Genomic DNA, 9,284 nt, shown 5'->3' with positions numbered 1-9,284 from the left:
TGTAAATTCACCATTAAACCATCGACTTCACTGCAATCCACCCATAAACCATTTTTTTCTTCCATTAAAGTAGTTATGTAAACTCACTACTGCAATATCATCTCCTCCAGTTGACCATCACTTCACTTTTCCTTAATTACTAAAGCCATGGATTTCGATTTTGGAGAGATCAATTTTTAGTCAAAGTTCAACAAATATATTTGAGTCTTTGCTGAAATACAGTCTGGTTGAAGGTCATATTTTGCTGATTATTCGATTTTGGTGAGGTTCCGTTCGTCGAGTTTCGATTCCGGGTCCCTGTTCGTGGCTCAAGGATTTGGGAGGCAATATTTCAGATTTTATTTGGCAAAATATAATTGAGATTTGAAGCTTACGGACACAAATTCACGAGGCAAATGTGTATTGGAATCTTGAATTTGGTTGCGAAGCGAGGTAAGTGTCGTGGTTAACCTTGACTTGAGGGAGTAGGATTTATTTGTTTATTTGCTATGTAATTTAATCTGCGGGTACAACGTATATGTGAGGTGACGAGTACTTATGCATTGTGGTTGAGTCAAAGCATGCTGGAGGAATTTAATTCATTTTGAATAATTATTTATTTAATTAAGATATTCCTGCTTAAATTTATTATTGATTATTTGAACATTATTTATGGAATTTATATTGATTTAATTATTGTTGAATATGGTGAGAAAGAACGTAAAAGCACGAAGGATGATGCCGTGCCATTTTTATTATTTATACTATCACTGTCATGGTGAGAAATAGTATAAAAGCACGAAGGGTGTTGTCGTGCCATTTTTGAGTGTAAAAACACGAAGGGTGATGCCGTGTCATTTTCAGATAGTATAAAAACACGAAGGGTGATGCCGTGCCAAAAGAGAGTTAAAGCACGAAAGGTGATGCCGTGCCAACTACTATTATTTATTTATCAGTTTATGTGAGGAATGAGAGTAGAAGCACGAAGGGTGGTACCGTGCCATTTTCATATTATCAATTGCTCATTTTATTGTTGATGAATTAATTGGTTACTAAGTGATAATTTTTCCTGCTGAAATTATTATATCACCTCCCTTCGCATGTTCCCTCCCAAATTTATAAAGTGTTCTAGTTTGGGGCGTGACATTATTGTTGCTTCGTATTTGTATATACTTGTATAGGTTGTTTACGTATGTGTCCTGTCTTAGCCTCGTCACTACTTAATCGAGGTTAGGCTCGACACTTACAGAGTACATGGGGTCGGTTGCACTCATACTATGATCTGCACTTCTTGTGCAGATTTTAGAGTTGGTCTCAGCGGCGTACCATAGACTTGCTCGGATTCATCTACCCAGAGGAGACTTGAGGTATAACTGCACAACGTCCGCAGTTCTGAAGTCCCCTTCTATCTTATCTTGGCTGTGTATTATCTTTCAAACAGCTTGAATTTTATTCAGACCTTTATTTGTATTATCCCAGTAGCTTGCTCGTGCACTTGTGACACCAGATTCGGGGATGTATTTTGATGATTCGGTTGTTGTAGTCTTCTGCACTTTATTTCAGTAATTGACTTCCACTTAAATTGATTTGTTTAAAAATGATTAAGACTTTTCTAACATTGGCTTGCCTAGCAAGTGAAATGTTAGGCGCCATCACGGTCCTGAATGTGGGAATTTTGGGTCTTGACAAGTTGGTATCAGAGCACTAGGTTACCTAGGTCTCACGAGTCACGAGCAAGCTTAGTAGAGTCTGAAGGATCGGTACGGAGACGTCTATACTTATCTCTCAGAGGCTATATGAAGTTTAGGAACAATATCACTTCTTTCTTATTCTGTCGTGCGATTTTATTCTATCATCGATGATTGAACCATTCTATTATTATTCTCTCGCAGATGGCGAGAACACGTAATACATCTACCGACGGACAGGGACCAGAGCCCCCGGTGGCAACTATGACTAGGGGTAGAGGCCGAGGCCAAGGCGTGCCAGAGGCCGAGGTAGAGGCAGAGGTAGAGCTCGAGCAGCAGCACCCGTAGTAGAACCTTAGGTGAATCTTCAGTAGAAGGTTACAGTTCAGACTGTACCGGTTGGACCAGTTCAGGTCCCGAAAGAATTCATAACTACTCCAGTACTTCAGGACGCCCTAGTCCGTTTGGTGAGTCTTATGGAGGGAGTGGCCCAGAATGGTACATTTTCAGTGGCACCAGCCGTCTCACAGACTGGGGGAGAAGCACAGACTCCCACTACTCCTGCTCCGGAGTAGGTGGCTCCACAGTATCAGGCTCCAGCATCCCCAACAGTTGGGGTAGTTCAGCCAGTTGTTACAGCACAGGCCGGTGATAGGCTCGCCATGTCTTCTGAGGCTTTATTGAGGCTGGACAAGTTTACTAAGTTCTTTCCAGTTCACTTCAGTGGTACACCTTCTGAGGACCCATAGGATTATCTTGACCGCTGCCATGATGTGTTACGAAACATGGGTATAGTTGAGACCAATGGGGTCGATTTTACTGTATTTCAGATGACGGGTTCTGCCAAGAGATGGTGGAGAGATTTTATGTTGATCATGTTGATACCCAATTTTGCCCTCATATTTTTTCAAATAGTATATATATTTCCAACATGTCATTTTGCATCATTATTTAGTTTATAAGAATTATACATGTATTTTTCATAATTCTTTTGCAAATTTTAGAGCTTTAAAGCTAATTCTCTTGCACCTAAATTACTTGAATATTTACTAATTATTCCTCTAAATTATTTTGTGATGACCTAATCATCTAAAATTATTATTTGCCTCCGTATACATATTTCAAATATTTTTTACTTCATTTCATATAATTATATTAGTATCTTTAGGTTATTTGCACAATATTGCAATAATGGCCTACATTTCGCAATTTATTGCATTTGTCAGTTTATCCAAAGTCAAATAAGTTTCTACATTTTTATAATCTTCTACTATTGTTTTAAAGTATTAAATTGCATAGATAGCATTTTCGTCAATTGAAATTTATGTTATTAGATGTAACAGATTTGGAGTACTTGATTTGGACTTTCATGTATGATATACTCTATCCAATTTTTAGTTCCCCTTTCCAATCACCAGGCAATAGCATTCGTCAAATAATCAAGGAGGTTCAATGCCTTCTACAAGATGAATCTATACTATCTTTATTGGAATATATATAAAAAAGTCAACTCTTACATCAATCAAGCCAAAAATAAAACTTTAAACACGCATGATGCTAATTAAGCTTGTTAATAAATCTTCTCATTCATAAAGCACCTCCACAAGGCCACATTATGTTTTTTTTTTTAAGCTAATATTTATATAATAAATCCCAAGAAACATGGGTCCAAATCTTACAAGAAATCAAGCCAATTCAAAATAGGCAAACTAATACTAGCTAGTACTATAAATGAATGAAAGGAAAAAAAAAAACTACAACTATTAAGCTATCTATTACAATGAGATCGGATGTTTGCTTCCAAAAGCAAGTAGTGTACGTGATTCCAATGGCCAAGTGCAATAACCCAACAGTAGCACCTTTAAAGCTCTCGCCAGGCGCCTGTGCATTCCATAGAACAAAATCCCAATGGACAGGGCAAATTTGAAGTCCAAACAGTCCCACTTCACAGAAGCAAATCATAACTTTGTATTGGTACAGCTTGATCTCGTCAATGTTGAATTCCATCCCCAAGTAAAACTATTTGTAGGCAGATATGAGGCTAGTAAGACCAACTGTATGAGATAGGAGCTGCCTGCTTGATTTGTATAAACTATATAGTGCAATCTCATCTCCAGAATGAGCGTGAAGCCACACTAATACCACTGGAAAATGCTACAATACTATATTGTTACAACTATATCCCACAATGTAAAGCAGCAGTTGCACATGAAATGAGATTGTATTGTTGTGTCTGCCCAAGCATCCCAAAATGGACTTTGATGAAGGTATGTGTTCTGCTATTAAAAGCAGCTTACTTGTGTTCAATCGCATCAAAGTCTCTGTAGCCTTCCAGTTTCAAAGCTTCAGCATCCACTGATTATGATCAACAATTTATAACCGTCTATGCTCTTGTGCACCATGTATGAAAAAGCAGCATGATGTATCAATTCTATAACCAAGAAGTATATCATCTTGTAAACTGTTGGTTTAACCTATATAGTGCTTTCTTGCCTTACCAATTCTGTTTGCTGTCAAACCACCCCCAGGTCGAGCACGATTCCATGCTAATACCACTGGGAAGTAATCTACCAGTATACAGAAATTTGCAAGACAGAACTAACAGGCAAACTCAGTCAATGTTGAGCAATGTTGTGGTCGCTAATCAGGAGCCTTTCTTTTTGCTATTCTAATCCTAAGATTAGGCATTTGAGCTTTGTCTAGATTAATTAATCTCCTTCCTGCACTTGGTAGACGTCACGATCCAAAATCCGTTAAAGGTCGTGATGGCGCCGGACACCACTGTCAGGCAAGCCAACACTAAATAGTCAATTAAATTCGCATTTTAATATTTTTGAAATCGTATATTTGATTCAATTCAACTAGTAAAAGATGAATTTACATAATGGATACAATGTTTTTCAATTTCAACACTGAACATCCCATAATTTTTTTCAGAACCTGGTGTCACAAGTGCATGAGCATTTTCTAGAAATTTAAAATAAAATACAATAATTGTCCGGAATACAAATTTGGACAGGAAAGAAAATACAATACTCTGAAGGAGACTATGCTGACTGCGGATCGTCTATAAGATGCAGCTCACCTAATTTCCCGTAATAACCGCGCCTCTGCGCCCACAAGGCCACTAGTCATATATATACCTGCACAAAACATGCAGCAAGTATAGAATGAGTACGTAAATCAACGCGTACCCAGTAAGTATCCCGCCTAACCTCGAAGAAGTAGTGACGAGGGGTCGATTCAGACACTTACTATGGGCTATAATTAATATACTAATGATATGATTAAGCATGAATTAATTAATACGGTTGCAAGCCCATTACTCTGAAGTAAGTAAGCAGTTCTTTTATAATTAAGAACTCTCCAAATTGATTTTTCATTATTTAACAATTTATCTCAGGCCGAGAAGGCAATATCAATTATTACAATTTCCAATCAATTAAATCACGCGCAAATCATGCTAAGGTCGTACGGCCCGATCCAATAAATATTTAAAATGTGCACTACCAGAGGGTCGAATGGCGCGAACCATAGATGCATCTATTTACTACCGAGGTGCTCGCCCCGATCCACAAATAACAATTATTTTCAAGAAAAAACAAGTTTCTCATTTACAGTCAAATATCTCATACAAACTTTCAAGTAAGTGGATTTAACCTTATACAATTCTTTTATCAATTTCTATCATGACTAAGTGATTATATTAGCAAGTAAGGGCACAAACATTCCAAGTATAGCATGATACAGGTCCTAAACTACCCGAACAATAGCATAATAGTAGCTACGTACGGACTATCGTCACCCCGTATGTACGTAGCTCCCATAATTAGGTACAAACATTTATTTAATTCGCCTATGGGGTTAATTCCCTCTTACAAGGTTAGAAAGGAGACTCACCTCGCTCCAAAATTCCATAACTGGCTCCAAAGCCTCCCTAACACCTCAAATTGATGCCAATCGCTCCAAAACTAGTAAAATAAGTTGCAACCCAATCAAAATATACTCTAATACTCATAATTAATTAATTTATTACAATTTTTAACTCCGCTTGAAAAGTCGATAAACTTACCCTCGGGCCCACGTGTTCGGATTCCGAAAAGTTTCGAAGATAAACTTTATCCATAACTCCACGAACTCAAATATATAATTTATTCTCCATTTCATGCCCAAATGCGTGATCAAAATCCAAGAATACTAATTTCTAGGTTTCCTGCCAAATTCCCACAATTTTTATAAATTTTCATGTCTAAATCCATATATAAACCATGTATTTAACTTGCAATAGGTGAGAATCACTTACCTTGACATAGATGATGAAGATGGAGCTCCAAAATCGCCCCAAGGCCGGCTCCCATGGAGAAAATAAAGTGAAAATGGCCAAAAATCCCGTTTTAAAATATCTCACTGCCCAGTACGACTCCTTCTTCGCGAACGCGGCAACCCCTTCGTGTTTGCGAAGCTCAGCCAACCCAAGCCCATAAAACACTCCTTCACGTTCGCGTTCCTCATGATGCGTTCGCAAAGCTTTTTCGCCCTCACTGCTTCGCGTTCGCATACCTAGCCTCGCGTTCGCGTAGGCCAAACATCCTCAGGCCCAGTCCTCATTTCCTTCTACGCGTTCGCGACTCCCCACTCGCGTTCGCGTCTCAACCTTCACGTTCGCGAAGGCCAATCTCAACAGCCCCACAATTTCCTCTTCGCAAACGCGGGACTTCCTTCGCGTTCGCGGAGAAGGACACCAGACACCAGCAACAACAGTTCCCAAGTAACTCCAAATGATTCGAAATCACCCCGAAACACACCCGAGGCCCCCGGGATCTCGTCCAATCATACCAACTAGTCACATAACATAACACAAACTTGCTCGAGACCTAAAATCACATCAAACAACATCGAAATCATGAATCGTACCCCAATTCAAACTTAATGAACTTTGAAACTTCAACTTCTATAATCGATGTAGAAACCTATCAAATCACGTCCGATTGTCCTCAAATTTTGCACACAAGTCACAATTGACATTACAGACCTACCCCAATTTCCGAAATCAGATTCCGACCCCGATATCAAAAAGTCCACTTCCGGTCAAATTTTTAGCTTTAGCCAAATGACTCCAAAATGACCTACGGACTTCCGAATCCGCTTCCGAACGCGCTCCCAATACCAGAATCACCATACATAGCTATTCCCAGACTCGGAATCCCAAACGGACATTGATTACATTGAAATGCACTTCAACCTAAATTTATGAAATTCTTCCAAAATGCCAACTTTCACAATAGGCGCCGAAACGCTCCCGGGTCATCCAAAACCCGATTCGGACATACGCCAAAGTCCGAATTCCTCATACGAACCTGTTGAAAAATCCTGATTCCGAGACCGTTTACTCAAAAATCCAACCTTAGTCAATTCTTCCAGCTTAAAGCTTCCGAAATGAGAATTTTCTTTCCAATTCAACTCCGAACTTCCCGAAATTCAATCCCGACCACGCGTACAAGTCATAAAACGTGAAGTGAAGCTTTTCATGGCCTCAAACCGCCGAACGACACGCTAGAGCTCAAAATAACTGGTCGGGTCGTTACATTCTCTCTCACTTAAATATACGTTCGTCCTCGAACGTGCTAAGAACTGCTCTAGAGTTGTCTGAAATCACTCCTTAACACCTCGTGCACCTACCTGTGCTACCATAACTCAGTTGAGCACACTGGTTCGAGTAAATCTGAAGATTCCCCTTTTTGCTCAGTCAAATTAGCCTTAGAGCCAAATTCCAACATCCGAAATTTTCTACCAGGTCTGTTTCCAACATACGATCACTGTATCAATCACCACACAATGTACCAAAACATGACTGCATACCTTTGCTGAACTCACACCATGCACCGCATAATTCACATGACCATAATAACATCCCCTGATAACAATAGCCAAAATTTCACGAATTCGATACTCACAATGCACCTCATGGCATATGTAAGTCTTGCTCCAACTCTTGCAATACCGCCACAACGGAAGAGATGTGTAGAAATTTATAACCAACTGCCGAGTCATCAAACCATTGAATCTCCCCTCTTGACTAGAATCATCGCCTCATTATGAACCAAATAATGGTATTTGCTCTTTAATAGATTGTATATAATCCGATTGCACTGATCCGAGATCCAATAGTCTCGTCTCTACCAGTATAAGTTGCTCAAGAAATAAGCCACCCCAGACACGATCAAAGGTCTCATGTGATGACACAATGTGCCAACAAGCTACCAACTCGAATGTGATACATAAAGAAAACAAACTCTGGAAAGGACTACTCAACCCACGTAACTAACTAGACAACCGAAAAGGTGTTACGAACCTTCCTCAGAAAATGGAAAACAAAACACACGAAAATAGATATAGGGGACTGTACTCAACATCACACTGTTGTGGCGTACAACCCGATCCAAACAACATGCCTGTGGTGGCGTGCCACCTGATCCACACATAAAATCTATATAAGGAGATACTTACCGAGTTAGAATGCTCATTACTACAAAATACCCGAATATCGGCCACAAGCACGCTAAGTGCATAATACCATCCCTGGGAGGACAAAACAAAACGCAAGCACAACTAAGGTGCGATATATGATCTGAATCTCGAGAGCCATCCCGATCACATAACATCATCGCTACGCGGAACCTCAACACATAGGAAGTTTATCAAGTCGTTTCACAACTCTCACGGCACAATATAGAATTACATGAAATAGCTGACGACGAAATAATATCCAACGTCCGAATACTCCTCCATAAGGAGCGCTAAGCTGAAATGGACACATCCGGCCCGATATAAAGCCCATATTCCTATCTAGATCCATCCACAGACCTCAAGCCGATTCTGATCGCACCGTACTAGGCTAATAACCTTTCAAGGATCCATAATAACCCTTTTTCCCATAACACACAAGAACAATCATCATAACCGGAACAAACTTTCACAACCCACAACCAAATGACCGAGCACCCTCCAAGCATAAATTCTCGAATTAGCGATATCGCCACAATCTTCATACGTGGTATCAATATTCACTCAATCAAGTGACTAAACATCATACTTATACCATTTTCCCGTGGGATACCCTCCCACGACCTTCCGCACCAGGTAACAAGTCTGCACATCCATACCACCGACCGCACTAAAGCTGTAAAGCAAATCAAGAATCCACAAATCAATACACAAGGCGTCTTACACATGACATCGACCTTAGGTGATGCTAAGAACAACACCAGCTTACTCTAAACATCTGAATTCTTCCCTGCTCATCCGAGCCCTTAACATTCTTGTCGACCTCAACTGCAACCTTGATCCTCAACCTCCCATTCCCATGCCGCTCACTGCACCTAACATACCAGTACGCAAGAGTACAAGAATTTCATCGTAACTCTCGAATCACCAATAGGTATATATTTCATCATATAGAAACCTTCTACTTAGCTCATTCCAGAAGAACCAATACAACACGCAACTAAATTCTCAAACTGCAGCAAAATACAAACCTCGAGTAGTTGTCTAATCCATCATAATTCTTTCAGGTTCCATCTACACATAACAGGCCAATTTATAATCGGACGGCCCGAT

Source organism: Nicotiana tabacum, chromosome 22 (genome assembly GCF_000715075.1).
Source record: "Nicotiana tabacum cultivar K326 chromosome 22, ASM71507v2, whole genome shotgun sequence".
NCBI classification, from domain to species: Eukaryota; Viridiplantae; Streptophyta; class Magnoliopsida; order Solanales; family Solanaceae; genus Nicotiana; species Nicotiana tabacum.
The sequence above is the reverse complement of the archived record's forward strand: the minus strand, read 5'-3'. Positions refer to the sequence as shown.